General features: G+C 38.0%; 1 long non-coding RNA gene across 2 annotated transcripts in view; it reads left to right on the top strand.

The window, feature by feature from the left end:
* LOC143168916 (uncharacterized) overlaps positions 1 to 17,597 on the top strand; it is a 94,996-nt gene that overhangs the window by 62,183 nt on the left and 15,216 nt on the right. For both annotated transcript variants that reach the window (XR_012996815.1, XR_012996808.1), the window contains exon 2: positions 16,914 to 16,979. This is a non-coding gene — a long non-coding RNA (uncharacterized LOC143168916). The remainder of the gene's footprint in view (positions 1 to 16,913; positions 16,980 to 17,597) is intronic.

Here is a 17,597-nt window from a genome sequence, read left to right as displayed (position 1 = left end):
GAATTAGTTCAAGTGATTAAGAGTAATATAATAAGGAGTAATGGGCTGAAACTTGAAGAAAGAAAATTAATTTAGGTTAACATAAGGAATAAAAATGCTAAAAGCAAGGACAATTAGACAATGGAAAGATTTGCCAAGAGGGGTAATTGGGGGACCACCATTAGGAATACTCCAGAGTAGACTAGATAAAACATGCACAGGTTTAATAGTGACAGCAAATCCTGCCCTAGTGCAGGGTGAAAAACTAGATAACTACTGGTTACCTTTCCTATTATTTCAGCTATTATTTCAGTGATTGTCATGAAAAAGATGAGGTACAGATAAACGTGGTTTAGTTGAGCTCTGATTTAGCAAGTTTTAGAGAGTGATTTCCAGAGCTGAATTCCTCCCAGCAAGCCTTAATAGGGAAATGAAGACTGACAAAGCTAAGCATGGAAACTTGACAGAATGCCAGACAGGAATGAGAAGAAACAAAATTCAAAAGAAGCAAATATATCTTCCATAGCCATATGCTCCAGGCATAGTCCCTGTCTTAATCATCCTGCAGACACGGCTTCATGCACAGACACCTATTCTGATCTTTGAGAGCGCATACTGCGACATGTATGTGTATCCCAGTATATGGGCTTCCAGAACAACAGCCCAACAGCTTCACAAGTGTAACGAAGCCCTGAGCAACACTTCCAAATATGCATTAATTACTGAATGTGTACTTAGCTAAGGCGAGACGTAATTCAATCTAATTTTTATTTTTTTAGCCAAAATCACGCTGGCACTGAGCAGAATGTATCAAGTGCTTTTCTGGGGTGTGGAATATACAGTAGCTCTATTATAAGTCCATGATAATTCATGAGCAGTTCTACCCCTCATCTTAATCTGTGATCTAATTTGGGATCTCATTTTCTTCCACCCTTATCCCATCTCCCCCTACATTATCCTCCAAATAAAATACGCTCACAGAATACCAGAATAGAAATAGAAGTCTATAAATCTTTCAGAAGCATTTATAGAGCTGTTCTGCACTGTGGCATGCATTCAACTGACAGCTGCTGCATGCCTTTGTGTTCTCATTCATTAGACATTGCTGTCTGGAATAACACCGGCATAGTGGAATTCTTTATATCCTAATTATCCTTCTGCTCTTTCACTTGCTTCACAAGGTAGATACTTTGTAGGTATATTAGGAAGAATGTCTGAGGTATTGCTCTGGTTAACCAGCAAAACTTCAAATGTTCTGCAGAACCTTCTCCCAAATAAAAAAAAAAAAAATCTGAGCAGTAGGTTGGGGGGGGTCAGTTTGTTTAGGGAAGGAATTAATAATAGGTGTTCAGAGACACAATTAAGGTAAGCGAAATAATGGCCTTTCTCTGACCCTCAATATTTAAAGAATTTCAGGTATTTTCTAGAAAGGAAAAAAGGAGCAAGGCCAACTGGGCAGCGTAAAAGGGCTGTGGTTCTAAGACAACACAAGTTGGGAGAAGAAAATAGCTTTGTTAGCTTAACAGTGCTGATCTGTCAGCTATGCCACAAGTTTCAAAAGTATTGAGGAAAATGTTATAGTTTTGAGAAGACCACCTCCATATAAACTTAAATGCTTTACCTTTATCTAAATACCAAGGAGGTCACTATGGCATTCCTGGTAGCAAATGAGAGGCATAAGTCATCCAAAAAAGGTCAGCTTCCAAAGAATCAGAGTTTCACAGTCTGTGCTGGACTGCAATAGCTGGTGCACTGCATTTTTAATTTCTCTAATTTCCTAATTAAAAATCCTCCTTAGACAAAATGTCAGTTAATGATATTAAAATAAGACAGTTTCTCAAGTCATGATTTATTGAAACACCCACAAGTCATGCCATTTGATTTTTATACCTGCAGGTCTACTCAGGGTCTTAGCAACAATATATGTTGTGTTTATTAGAAAATCTCTAATACAACATTTACAGTCTTAAAGAGTTGTGACTTCTGCAGCAAAGCAAGCAAGAGTTGTTGCTCTTTGCTGCATGCTAATGGGCACCATTTCCTGCATTGCATATCTTCAGGACCTGCTGGCCTTGAGACTGTATCTATATCCTTGGGAAGGTAAAACAAAGATGACACAGGGTATGTAATTTTGGCAGTGGACTCTCAAATGGAGGCATTGCAGTGATACAGTCCCTCAGTACATTATGCAAAGATTAAAGCTGATGCTTGTTATAGTCTTTAAAGTAAAAATACAGCCTGACTCTCTTCTCTCAAAGTCTGCCATTTGCCTCAGTAAGGCTTGATTTAGGTGCTTGGACTAAATTTTATTTTAGCAGAAAGTTTTCTAAGCTGTGGCAGGGAAGGATGAGGCTGAGCTGCACTTTGTAAGTCAGCCATTCCTAAGAAATATGAGTTCAACTCTGTTGAACTTTGTGTATGTCGTTATATATACACTTAGGTACATGCATTCCGGGACAATTTTATACAGGAGGAAGTGCTGGAGTACTAACAGCCACCACCTGTTTCTCTCAGTCCAAATCTAAGCTAGATGCACCTTTTTATCTCACTTGTCACAAACATTACCATTTTCCCATCTTTCAATACTTACAGATTAGGATGTCGCTCCATTACACCATGCAGGCTAGAAGGCAAAGGTCAGTAGCAACATAAAAGCCAAGGCTCTCATTTAATACGGTGGGTGAGCTATACAGACTCACAGCAGCCCAGGGCACTTTACTCTCACAACTGTGATTTAACAGAGAACTGGCAGAAAGGAGATGAGACTTACTCATTGAGTGGAAAAGAATTTAAGTCATGTATGTGGTTAACTGCTTACAGCTGAGTGACAGAGTAGGGAAGGCACTGACCACAGCAAACTGTTCAGCCTGTACCAATCCCACAAGGATACTTGTAATGTCTTTTTTTCAGCCAGAAAGAGTAGGGCTCAAAGGGGGATGTGCAGACCAGGGAATGACCAAAGTGTGTCATTCAGAGCAACATGGCACGTGCATGACTAATCACATGATGTTAGTTGGACTGCATGCTAAGCAAACTACTGAGCAAAATACTTTATTAAGAAATACAGGACCAATACTTGAGAGGACATGATAGCCAAGGCATGCATGAATATGTGTCAAGGTTAAATTGAAAGTCAGGTATGCTTCCATAGGCAAGCAGGATCTTTGCATCCAAGTGACTGGTTCAGCTGTACAAACTGGCTCTTTTTTGATCACTGGCATGAAAACCTTCCTACTCACCATGCTTCCTCCAATAAAACAAGCTTGAGTGACACATGCAGTACTGAGTAAAACTTCGTGGATGGGCATGACTGAACAAGTATGATCTATAGTACATAATGGCTATGCCTACATTATCAGTTTGCTCACCCCTGTAAGAGCAGATCTATTGAGCAAAAGAGCAAAAACAGCTGGATGGCATCCACACAGGATGTGCTTTGCAGTTTTACTTCAGGCTAGCTTTACTCCAGCCCTGTGGAATAAACACCCTGTAATGGCTGGAGCACATTAGGTGCACTCCTGGAGCACATCTTCCTGTTTAATTTCACCCCAAAGGAACCCAGTTCATGTAATGAGACCGCTCTGTGATATAAACAAAAGCAGACTGGGTGGGGATGGTCACAAGATTCAAGTAAAAAGCACACTCCCAAACCAAAATTGAACTCCAGTGAGAAACAGCCAGTAGCGGTTTGAGATGCCTGTAGTGGTAATAGCAGCCACTGGGATTCTCCAGCGGTTTCCCAGCACTGTTTCCGCAAACTCCTTTAAGACATTCTGGCAAAACAGTATCCCCTCTACATACTACGTATTTTTGTTCTGTTCCTTTGTATTGTGGTGACAAGAGATCCAACTAAGAGTCATGACTCCATTGCATAGGGCCTTGTGCAATACTAATTCAATACACTAATTATATATAGTATGTGTACATACACATGTATACATTACAGATCACTGCACCAATGTACTTGTGGGTGGATTCATCTCACCAAACTTAACTCCTACAAAGTCAGGTAGCTAGTCTTGGTGAGCCATCTAGTCTCTCCGTAGCAGTGGTGAGGAAAAGAAGCACCGCCAGAAATCTGTTCAATCCATTCGCAAATGTGTGTCTAAGACAGGTATATCTAAACACCCTCCAGAAATGCTTTTTTCTCTCATTAACCATAGAGGCTAATGATCACTGTCTTGACTATATAAGTTTTCAAAGCTCCTGCCTTTCAATTTTCTTGTTTTTAGAAGTATGTGGTATTTCAGTTCTGTGAAAACTGGTTTATCATTATTAAAAAAGTATCACTCTCATAGTTGACTGCCACATGGTGGGATTTACCATCACATAGGCTTAACATTGTGTCAGAGCCTGAAAATACATTGACTGTACTAAAAAGTCTAGCTGCTTTTTTTACTGTAGAGATGGAGAAGATATTACTAAAAACCAAGGTACCGATTCTTCTTTCTTTTACCAGAATACTAAATCAACCAAGCTTTATAACAACTGAACTGGCTTCTCTTAAAACACACTGTTTCTGCAGTGAAAATAGTCTATCTTCAGAATGTTAATATGTGTGTTAGTTGTAGATTATTTTAGCATTCTCCCTCATGCAGTTGCCAAACCCTCTGGCCAAAAGCACTGAGACATCAAAGGTCATTTGGGCCAATGATTACTTTTGTCAGCTGGGTAGTTTCTTTCACTTGGCTAATTAATCATGCTCTGCATATTTCTCAGCCTCAGCCTCTCTCAGAGACACAGTATGTGTCATTATTGGTACTGGGTTTATTAAAGGCACAGCAAAGAAAGTAATTTGCAGATAGTACAGAAATACAGCTACAAAGGACAATATCACAATATTGGATATTGTCTAATTGACTGAACAGATGATAGAAATGCTTTGCTTTTCTTGGAACTCAGTTATTACCTAGTGGGGCATACAGAAGGACAAGTAGATAAATACGGAAATCAGGTAGTTTAAATCCTACAGTCTTGTCAGATTGTAATTTGATTTGTAATAATTTGCAAAATTGCCCTCTTAGTTGGTATGCTGTACAGTTGGCTTTCATACCGTAATTTAAGATAGGAAAGCAAGCTATTTTGAAACATGGATGACTGAAAGACCTAAGATATTGAGGCCATAACTACAAGCAGAATGTATAAAATTGTGACAGCATTTTGAAGATATACATATTCTTGTGAGAAAATATACATTTTCATTTTTAGGCAGATTTTATATGGGCATATATCAAAATGCTCATTTGCACTTATAAGTTGTCTGTTGTTTATTTTGCAATAGGAGTCAGTCTAAGCTTAGCTTAGCATTCCTCTACTGCTGTGAATGTAAAAAGTAGTGGACAATAAAGCCAAATAAATAAATACAAATAAATACAAAAAGTTACTCCTATTAAAAGCTTGCAAGTTAGATCTGTAAGTTCAAAAGGAGCCTAAAGGAATGAGGTGCCTAACATCTAACTGTGGCTAATAAGCTCAGTTTTTAATGACTTGTCTTTTCTTTCCTTTATCAGTGGGGGCCTTTATTTTAGAAGAATAGCATAAGCTGTAAATAGAAGAATGTTTGTATTTTGGCAAACAAAGATTGGAAAGATTAAAGGACATCCTTAAGTTTATATTTGTGGGAGCTCAAAAACTTAATTTCCTGTGCTCCTTTCCAGTTATTTACCTACAAAGCTATCCTCTTCTTTCCATGGGACAGCACCAATAACTTTAGAGCGGTGCTTACAAATATGTCTTCCAAATCCAAAGAAAATGTTAAAATATAGGCAGGTAAAGATAATCAATATATCATCATTTAATTAACAAACATAGGGGAGGTAGAAACTTCTACTGTTAAACTTGTCCAGTGTTTCCTATAAGAAGGCTCTTTTTCAGATGCTTGTAATCCTCTTTCTAAATTTGATCTATTCCCAGCTAGGGCAAACACATTATTTAGCAAATGTTAAAAAATACGGACATATTTTATTTGAAATGCTGTGGCTGTGCTGTGGTTTCATACTTGGTAATATCAGGAGTGGCTTTTCTGATTTGTATGAACCTTCTCCTGAAAATATGCTGACATCTGGACTAACATAAGCTTTTGAAAATATGAAGAATTACTTAGGTTGTTCGTCTGGAAATAACTTCGTCCCCTTTCAACCCACACGGATGAGGAGACTGTGAGTGCACTGTCTCTGCAGGAAGAGAAGAAGCTTGCGGCAAAGGGCTATGAGGATTTGAGGACATCTTTCCTGCAGGGACTGTTCCCATGTATGCTGGAGGAAACTCAGGTTATGAAATTAAATGTGGAAAACTTATCCCCTTGTCTCTCTCTCAAACTCTGTGAGAGTGATTTAAAAACCTGCACTTTCTTGCCCTAAACCTTCTCTTGCCTGACAAGTACTGTGGCAAAGTCAAACGCAGAACGGTCTCATGCAGGAAGGAAGGAACGGTCCAAGGCTGGACCAGGGAAGGGTCCCACAAGATGTGGGACTGTGGGGAGCCCACGGCAGCAGGGGGAAGGTGAGCACTGCTTGGAGGAGGAAGCTGAGGCATCTCAGGAGACAGGACTGGGGGAGGGAAATTTTGAAGAAGGCAGGGGAGTGGTGATGGTACTAAAGAAAAACAAGCAGAGGAACACATACCCAGCAGAACATATGCCCAGAGCTCGGAACAGAAAACAGGACTCTAGTTTTAGGTTTCTCTGCTCTCAGCTGATAACTGGGAAACCCACTGTAAAGCATCTTGCCCCTAGCTGAGTGTTGCTCTGCCAAGGAGAGGATAACTCCTCTATCCGAAATTCTGCCAGTTCAGAGGGCCTAGGTCTCTGGAGCAGAGATACAGACTGCAATAGCCAGATGATTATTTTTCTTTTTTGTTTCTTTTTATAAAATGACAATTTCAAGTCAAGAAACTAAAAAATCCAAAATATCACTGTTAATGATTGCGTAAGAATTCGGCACCATGTATTATTTTAATTTGCCTACTGCTAGTTGTGGATGTTGCAGATATGGTTATCTTTACTTACATGTTGCACACTGTTTCTTTTTTTCCACAGGAACCCAACTTCACTAACAGCAATAGGTGATTCTTTAACAGAATCAACTATTTTATAGATGTATTTATGTATTTATTTACGTATGCTGTGTGTTCATTTGTATGTATTTATATATTATATATTTATCTTCGCTGTGTAACACTGGCCTTGTGTCTTGTTTACTGCACGTTATTAAATCCCTGCTATGAAAATAATTATTAATTTCCTCACAGGGTTTTCTATAGCTATCTGCATTATAATATCTCAGTGCCTGACAGTTGTTGTGTTCACATCATCGCAGTGGTGGCTGAGATGAGAAGGAACCAAACCCTATTCTACAGAAAGCTCTGGACTTTAACGTAGAATGACTCATGTCAAAAAATTGCCAATAATTTTCATTATGTCATTTGACAGCCTTTGACTTGCTAGTTTTGATAATCTATTTCTATATAGTGTGTAATGCATTCACAGCAGCTGCAAAGATATAAATCCAGAGTCAAGTTGAATTGGTGGTTTGCTTCTGCAAGGTGGCAGAGCCAAGTCGGGGCTACTTTGCCACAGGGACAGAAGAAGCCAGAGAAAGAGGCAGAGCTATGAGGGTCGTCTCAGAGGAGGGCTGAAAGAAAAACTTTCTCCTTTCTGGAAGCGTCAGATTTGAATGGATCCTGGAGAACCAGGTTTGCTGCTCCTGCTGCAACCAGAGGTAGGGCAGGAGAGATGGAAAGAACAACTGATCCTTCCAAGAGGAGTTTTACGTCTTCACAGCCACACTTACTGCCCTACATCCCCCAAACCTTCTCACAGTCACAGCAGAAGTCAGCTTGTGTTTGCAGGAACTCGACCAAAGCAGACTAGCCAGTGGGGCATGGCCACTTTGCAATTCTCTTTTTTCCCTACTCCTACTCTGCTGACCTACTCTACTGCCTTTTTTCTGTATGCTTGAAGCCAACCCTAGATACACCATTCACAAAACAATGTACATAGTTCTGTGCGTGTCATAGTTTGTCAAGTCCTCTGTCAATTTGCTTTTGCTCAGCATTAAAACCTACTCATTTTAAAAGGCAATTAGCACTTACTTTTGTTAGTGCATCAGGAAGTTCAGCTTTTCTCTTCCTTATAATATTAGTTGATACAATAGTTGTTCCCAATACCTCAGTCCAATTGTTCCTTTAAAAGACAACGGTAATTGTCAATCAGCTTTCATGATCTGAAGTGCTTACCTTTCAGCCCTGCCAAATATTTTCCTTTTCCTTCTTGCTTAAAAAGCTCATTTTGGAACATCATATAAATTGGTTTGTTGTTTTTCTGTTTTTAAATAACCCAGTTAAAAGCTGTTTTGCCCAGAGATAAATGCTGTTCAAAACCACAGATGTGGCTATAAAAAAAGCTGTCAGAGGTACAAAGAAAACTGTTCATCTACCATATATAAAGACATGAAATGGGAAAGTCAAGAGAGAGTAGTAAGGAAGGGTCAAGGAAACTTCAGAGGAGTCAGATTAGAATGAGCCAGAGGGAAACGAGGTGGGGTGGGGGAGACTAGGACAGCTTTTCAAAGGAGAATGCATAGAGAATGTCTTCATATGTCTAACAGACATATTTTTTGTTTGGATTAGTATCTCCCTGTTATACGCATGGGGCACTGGCTTTTTTCAAGAGTGCCCCAAGCACAGAATATTAAATTTTTTTTCTTCCCAAAGTAACATATTTAGAACAGTGAATTCTGTAGAGACAATAGAACAAAGAATCATAATCTAAAACTCATTTTAGTGTATTTGAGTTTAAACCAGCAAGACTCACAGTTGGGGTAGATAGCAAAATAATATTTCTATCATCCTGGTGAATTTACACAGAGATAATTCAAATAGGAACATTAAAGAAAATGGTAAGCTTGTTTGTTCGTGGTGAGGAGCAGGGAGAGGGGAAATGGCAGCCATCATTAAGCAAACACAAGGAAAAAGGAAATCAAGCAGGGAGCAGAAAAAGAGTAGCAGGATTGTGAGGAGAAAAGGCAAAGGATGGACATATTCAGCAACCCCTGAGGAATACCTTGGATTCAATCTGCTTTCACGTTTAGTCTGCTAGTTAAATTCAACGATAGTTGTGGCTAGCTAAGGTCTGGGCAAACTAACCATTAGAGTTTCTGTCTTCAACAGGAGACATGCCCCCCCAATTTGCCAGTGGTTTACAATTTACTGGACATGAAAGAAATGTGACGAGTCAAGAATATGGGGTTCCCCTTCTTCTTCTGGGTACCTGAAGGAGCAGATGTGGCGATGGATTTGCCTGGACATGGCAAATTCCTTGTGATAAGCAGCATGGTAACGTGGCTACAGCCTCAATACTTAGTACTGCGTATATGGGGACCAAAAAGAGCACATATCTGTCCAGTTATGTCTCCTTATAAAATGGGTTATCTATCACTGCCTTATCAGGAGCCCTTAAATGTGACTATTCATATCAACCCCTTGAGATCTGGATGTGGTATAGAAATCCCTTGCTGGTCTCCTGCCCCGTGCACGCTCACTTAAGGCAGGCAAGCTTTGCTGTTTTGTCTGTGCAGTGTTAGGAGCTGTACTTGCAGCGCAAGCTTCGGTCCTGTTTATTAAGCTATGCTCAAGACAGATGACCTGCAGAGCCTGCTGTAGAGCTGAGTGTATGCCTAGTGCAAATTGAATGCTGCAAGACTTTTACAGCAAGTCTCCAAAGAGTTCTGCTAAGCATGTAAGAATATGGTCTTTGAAAGGCTTTATAAGCTGGTCAACTCAGTGTAAATAATCAAGCAGAAGTAATGGCTACCTTTATGTCCTCAAGATTAGTCCTCTGTGAAAATTGAAATCCACTGTGTAAAAAACAGAGGCAATAGGGCTCTTTGAAGAAACAGCTGAAGATGCTGTAACTTAGGCAAACCATCTCCAACTAACTTTAGCCTTGAAAACATTATGAAACATTAACTGCAAGCATTACTGCTATATCTGCTTATGATAAATAAAAGGAGAGCATGCAACCAGCAAATTACTACAGTATGCTGCTTCTCTTGCCACAGTCTGGTGTTAAATTTTACCCAGCATTGTTTACTGAGGTGCCACACTGCAGAGAATAGAAAAGAAAACTCTTCCTTGTCCAATTTTCTTGCTGGCTTTGTATCTCCAGTGAAAGCCTGATCAAACATAAGCTGCTGCTTGAAGTAGGACACATTTGTTTACTTTTCTTTCTTTTTTTGTGTGTGTAAATTTATTCCTTCATTAATTAATCTGTTTGCTCATCAATTGAAAGATTTATTTTTCTTAAAGAAACACTCAAGTCTTCATGTTACTGCAAGGTCTGTAAGTTTTTAAGGTGGGCTTCTGCAAGCCTTTTTTCTTAGAAACAAAGGAATCCCACACTAAATTGGACAGAAAGCAAGGGCTTTAGTCCATTGAACCAGGAAGAGCAATTTTAGTAAAACTGTATGAGCAAACGGTATGTGAAACATGGTCCATACCAATCTTTAAAGGTTTAATGGGATTTTCATTTCTAATATCACATTGAAGGAGAGCTCATTTTTTCTGTTTGTGGCTCAGGATGCACAAAGTAAACGTCCCTAGGAGGAAAAATAACGTCGTCAGAACAAACTGTGAGTCATGGCTCACTTGAAAAGAGAAATAGTGAGGGAGCAGTGCCATCTACAGGCTATGTTCCTGTATCCGTAAACAGGGCTAGTTATGATGGTCGTCTCCTTCAGGCAGTCATGTATAACTAAAACAGTGTCTCTCAGCAGTCTGCGGTATGTATCTGAATACCTGTTGGGGATGCACAGAATAAATTTTGTATTTTCTATTACTTCTTCTGGCTATGGGCTTTTTCTAGCATGCCCAACAATCTGAGGGTTTCTCTGAAGAAGGAAGAGTATTTTATTTTGCATTTTTTAATTGAAATCTCTGAAGGGCTGCACAGTGCTCTGAGAGCAAGAGTGTTCAATGTTGAAAGGAAAATAATTTTTTCCGTAACACAAATTTAAAAAAAAAAAATAAAAAATCTTCAGTGGTGAGGAGACGTCAAATCAGTAACAGGTATCCATGATTTCCTACCAGGAGAAAAAATGTCCCTGGTAGGCACCAAAGCAATGATTATGAAGAATATTTAAACAAAAAGAAAAGCACAACTGCTTTGTGGAACTTACTGCCAGAGGTTACTGTGGAGCCAGGGTTATATGGGTTCAGAAAGCAGTTAGACCACTGCACAAATGGGAGCAGCTGGTCCTTAAATGCTATTAAAAAGAGTAGTCTGCATGCAATTTTTTTTCTAGGAAATCCTTAAATTTCTGAGCTCCTTTGTGAGTTCTTGTGCACTGTTGCTTGTATTCATTTTCTAGACATCTGTATTTGCTGCTGATAGGGACATGATAACCAAGTACAGTGGACTTTCTCCTAACTTGGTGCATCCATTACACTTGTATTTGTAGAAAAAGCCGAGCTTGCTTGCAGGAACTAATCCTAATATAATACTAAAGTATTGAATGCAAATTAATAAAAAAAGGCCAATAAAGGTCTAGTAAACCATAATTAATGTTAAGCAAAATAATGGGCTGTGCATAGAACTTTCTCCACTATAACACATGCAGAAAGAAACAGTTTATCTTGCTAGATGTTTCCCCCAAAAACCCAAAAGATAGGCATGCAGGCTTGGAGGCTGAGAAGACTGCCACAACAGAAGATAACAGAACATGAGTAAAGACATTTTGTCACTCTGAATTTAGATTGCATAATGATAAAAGGAATGGATAAAAGTGATTGCATCAATAAGTCTATGACCTCTTTTTTGGGGAATGCAAATAGATGTCTTCCAACATTTACTCAAAGTCCTTAAAGTTGTAAGCAGTCTGTAATTGGCTTTATAAGAGACAGAAATGTAGACATCCCCTCTCATCAGAAGTTGTTGGGTAGGATTTACGTATTTTCTTTTGTTTTGTTTTATGCCTGAAAGCAAATTCTCATTGTTACTCATTAAATATATCATCACAACTAATCATAAAAGTGACTTCATATTTTTCTCTTATTCAGTTCAGGATTCTTCCATATTCTGAGCAGACATGGGTGTGCCGTCCACCACCAGTGTTTTCCACTTTCTTTTGCTTCTTACTATCACATTTTCCTTTGGCCTTTAGAATGGCAGCAGCCCTGAAGTGGTTAGTGAACATCAGATAAGCTGCATGAGATTCGCATGGTACCAGTCTGAAGCTATTCTTTTTTCTGCCTTCAAAGGAATGAGAGACCTGATAGCTTCCATTTAAAATGTGTTCATTTGAAGGCTATCACATTCCCTCTGGAGTTCCCATACAACTTCCCCTCTTCTCAGATATAATCGGAGGAGACTTCCAAAGTTAATCTCAGTTCTCTTAATCAAAAGAATGCAAATTTTACTGCCCTATCTCAGTTTGACATCAGCAGGACTGATTACTACTTAGGGACAAGGGTTATGCTAAGCTTGTTCTTCAAGGGTAGAAATATTTTATAGCTTTACACTGTTTGTAAGATGCCACCCTATTTCCCTTCCTCATTATCATCATCACTGATAATGTTCATGTTTGACTCAACATTATCATTAGATCACACAGCAGTACTACTGAATGGCCATTTTTGTTGCAAAGACTATATATATCCTTTTCCCTAACCGTTTTGTCCCTGCTAGGGACTTTAGGAACAAATTGAAATTCAATGCAGGGTATGTTTTCTATTGTGAACTACATATATCTGGTCTGGAAGTGGTAATCAATAAAGATGATGTGCTACATCGTTTGCTGTATATGGACTTGTTCAATTCTTGATGCATGTTTCTGGTTACTTAAAAATAATGCTGCTTTTCGAGGAAGATGTTGTGCCTATATTCTGTCTAGGACCATTTCTGCATTTCCTGCTACTGTCCTTAATATTGTTCACATATTCCCTAGCTGCTACGAATGAGAGCATAGCAACCATTCTGGATGGGAATGCTAACTGAAGACAGCTAAAACATGGAGATATGCAAGAGAATCGACTATTCAGAAATCAGACTGTGGGCGCAGAAGTAAATGATTAATAGTCTACTGAATTTGACCAAAGCAAAGCTCAGTGTTTTTCTTCAGTATTACTTAGACCCTTCCATGTTCATAGTACCATATTAACCACTATAAGTAGTTGGTATTATGCAAAGGTAAATCCCTAATATTAGAAATGACAGTAAATAACTCGTGTAAACTCAACTTTTTATTGATGAATCAGGGAAGTGTTTCAGTGTACTGCAGGAATAAAAATCTGACATATAAACAGGAGCTGTGAATGGATCTTTCATTATCTTCAAGTTGACAAATATGCTAGCTGCTTTCAAATATGATAAAATCTACTTTATGGAAGAGGTTTTTATTTACCTAGTCATCTCATCCATGCTGGGACACACTGACTCTCACCCAAAGTATTCTTTGGAAATACACAATCTACAGACTCAAATTTTAAAGTAATGGTATTAGAAGAAGTAAAGTGCCTACCACCTAGTCCACCTAAAAATCTGCATGTTTTGAATAGTCAAATTTCAGAGCAATGGATAACAGGGAGTTGAACAAAGAGCGGTCTTTTTCTTTTCTTCTTCTTCTTTTTGGCTTAAACCAGAATAAAAACCAAACCCTATTTCAAAGTTCTGGTGGGTTTGTACTGGAACTGAAACTAAAACAGTTGCAGTCACAATTGAATCCAAACTGGAATGGGACAAAGGTGTTTGTTATGTGAGCCCTAGAGCTCAGATGCTGAAGAACAAGAATGTAATCCCAAGATGAGTTTATAAATTCACTGATGTTCTGGTCATTTTGCTCTGGTCATTCTCATCTGTCTAATACCTTTCTTTTGACTGGTCCATTTAATTTTTTTTTTTTAATCAAATTAACTGTAATACCATTTTATTTTATGTAAAATTTGCATGAGTGAACTATAAGACACTAAAGTATAGCAGAAGAGAAAATTAATGGAAAAAAAATCATAGAAAACTTACACTTTACATTCCTCCTGCTGCACTTTTCAGACAAGCTAACACTAGCCAAAATTACCCTACCCATAAATATTTCATTTTATACTCTCTGTCAGGCTAGAGATAACATTATTGAATCTGCCTCAGGAAACATGAAAATTTAGAATTTGATTCTGCCCCTTTTGAGCTTTTGCAGCACAAGTTGTCATTCAGGGAAGCTTGGACTGAAAGAAAACCCGAGCGTATGGAAGCTGCCTACAGTCAACTGAAAAAGCCTTGCACAGCCTCTTCTTGAACCTCCCTGGGAACAAGTGGAAGAGTGGGGGAAGAGTGAGAAGAATCACACCGAGTGTTGCAGGACAGTTTAAGCTGTTTTGAGGCCTGATTTCTGTCCTGGAATACTTGCTTGGTGCTGTAATTTAGTCAGATGCTTTGTCAGAACAAGAAGCAGAACCTGAAATCCATGAATTTTACATAATCTTTTATTCTGGCAGATCCAATATGGCTTTTTTTCAATAAAATATTTAGAAAAATGCACTTTTACATTGTCATAAACCTTTATTTTTAGTCTTTCTGTCACTCCTCTTAATCTGGGCATGTTTATCAGCATCATTGCTCCTGGGCTGCCTCTGTAGGGATATAATGTATTCTGATCGCATAGTGTCTCTTCATCTATAATGCTGTTGAGTCAGTTGCAGTCATATTTGAACATTTGATAGTTTAACCTTGAAATAAATGGTAGTTGAATATCTTTTCACCACACCCAAATATGTTCCTAACTAGTCATCAATTTTTATTTCCGTTCCCCTGTCATTATTATAATTCCGTTTTTACAGCAGAAAATCTCCCTCTTTAAAATATTGTTCATTATCCAGAAGTAACTGACACCACCATCATGCTTAATATACACTAGTTTTGTGGGGGTGTTTGCAGTGTGTGGGGGGGTGAATGCATGCTCTTTCTGAAATTTTATCTCAAAGTTAAGCTGAAAATCTGCACTTTGGTTCCAGGCAGGAATGCAGCTGCATTCCTAAGGGAAATAGGGAGCCTAACAGCTGGCCCTGCTGTAGCAAAAGCAAAACAGCTATTTGGCTTCAACAGCATCAGGATTTTGCCCTCCTTGTGCTGGAAACATAAAGATATGAAGGACTGAACAAACAACTGTTTGTATTTTACAAGGCATACTGTGCATTCTGGTTATACAAGTCGATGTTATTCATCAGTAATTACCTACACCGAGTAGGAACTAGGTGCCATTTTTAGGAACAACACCTAGTATGAACTACTAGGAACTACAACTAGTATACACATTTTTAGGAACACATTCAGAAACACATGATGACTATCCTTACCATCCTTTCTCCTCATATGGATGCAGTGGTGCCTCATGTAACCCAACCCTGTACTAACAGAGCTCAGGAAAGGAGGCTGTTCAAAAAGTAGTTTTTAGGCACCACCTGAGCAATGGATAATTACTCCCTGGCATGTGCCTATACATCCCTTGAAAGCTGAAACTACGTAGGGGTTAAAGGGAGCAGTTTCATACGCTGATTGTGGCTCACAGGCTGGAAGCTGGGCCACTCTGAATCAGAAAGTAGCGTGAACCCTCGCCAGCCATGAAGAGGTTTTGAATGCACTAAGGAGATGTGCGTAAGGAATTGACTGAAGATGAAATTAAAAAGGTACAGGGTCATAGAGACAGCACTTCCCCTTATTATTACATATCCTTATTATTACATAACTTTATTGTTATATTACATATTCCTACACAGCAATCTTTCTGGATAGCTTAGTAGGCTATAATTTATATCTTTTTCAATCTACAATAAATTTACATTGCTGATATCGTTCCTTTTTTTTTTTCCTTTTTTTTTGTGTGTAATTTACTATGTGAAAAGACTTACCAATGAATCTTGTAAGCCTGCATAATAGGTCAACTGGCAAAGAGAAATCTTGTTATGATAATGATATATACAGTGCAGGCTGTTTATGTTTTTCTCCAGAAGATTAGGTATTTGACAGTAATTTGCCAAAGTACAGTGGACCTATAAAACCGAAAAGCTAGAGGGTCTACGGTTGCCAAAACATGGGAATGCATTAAATATATGGAGTAATAGGTAATGAAAAACTTTTGTGCATTACAGTCTATAAAAACAATACAATCATAATTAACCAATAGTGAAATATTCAGGAACAAAAGTTCAAAGTTCAGATGATGGAAGAAACATTAATTTTCTTTATAATTCTGTTGTTACTGGGAAAAAAACGTAAGCCTGCTATGACAAGATTCAGTTTTATTTAGCTCCCTTGTTTATCATAATATTTCTTCAAATATGCTACCAAATTTTTAGACTCATCTGTGCAGATCCCCAGAATCATGGCTACAATTGATGAAATCAGTTTTTTAAGTTAGTTAATTATAGTAAATTTTATAGAGATATATCATTTTTTTAATTATAGAATTTTAATTAATTAGAATGGAGTAAATTATTTTGCTAAGTCTTTTAAATAGTCTTTTAAGATTCTTGCAGAAACAAGAAAACAAATCCAATTTTACGATGTATTTGAGTAGATACAGTATTTAGGTATTTTTATGTTATATTTGAGCATTTGTGGTGTAAGTAAGGACTTTGAATGAAAAACTCTGTATTTGATTGAAAGTTTCATATACTAAAGCAAGAGACTTACTATACTACTAAATTTTAAGTACAAAAAAGTTGTTTAAAATAATCTAGATTTTATTACCACACAATCATAATAGCACCTAGAAGCAAAGTGACATAATCATCTCAAATTTTTCAATTTGTCAAACTTAGATTGTCTCTGCTCCAGTAACGTTTCTTTTATTAGTTTTCCGTGCAGGTATTACTGAATGTTTCAGTATGGCTTTGTATTCTGACAAGGATTTTCCCAGCATGCTTTTCTCATTGGTGTCTTTTAAATCTAGCAGCCAGCAAGGTGATTGCCCTGTGTCGTTGCTGTAGGTTGAGTTGCTTCTCTTTCCTTCAAAATGGTAAGCTATTTTTAAGTTTCTGTTATATTTGAATATTTTCCCTCACTGCTCTGAAGTGCTTGCTTACTGTGTTCTGAAAATGCTATGTGCAAATTCTAGTTTTTTTTAAAAATAAAAATTATAGACTTAGAAAGTAGATATGGAAACAGTATTATCTCAGGGGAGGGAGAGCTCACTAGTATAAACAGGATGGCTTTGAGGTAAAGTAATAAAAGTATTCAGCTACCCTAACAAAATGATAAGGAAGACAATAAAATAACTTGTAATAATTTGCAATAACTGTTTCTTAGAAAATCTGGGAAAAAATATGAGAATGATTAATCAAATGGAAAAAAAATACTGAGGATTTAGGAAGCTCATACAGAGCAAAAATTGTCCTGCCTACCCTACAAAATAGATTAAAGCCAGTAATGAGCATAAAATCTGGAGAGTTACTTGTGAGGAGTCAAATATTTTACTAATGCTTGACAAATAATAGCACCTGAATACTATTGTATATACTAAATAACAACCTTAAGTCTTAAGATTGGGAGGTCAAAGAGATGTTTTGTATCCTTCTGAGCGTACAGAATTTCAAGGCCAGGTTGGATGGGGCTTTGAGCAACCATGGTCTAGTGG

The sequence above is a fragment of the Aptenodytes patagonicus genome, chromosome 1 (genome assembly GCF_965638725.1).
Source record: "Aptenodytes patagonicus chromosome 1, bAptPat1.pri.cur, whole genome shotgun sequence".
NCBI lineage: Eukaryota > Metazoa > Chordata > Aves > Sphenisciformes > Spheniscidae > Aptenodytes > Aptenodytes patagonicus.
The sequence above is the reverse complement of the archived record's forward strand: the minus strand, read 5'-3'. Positions and strand labels throughout refer to the sequence as shown.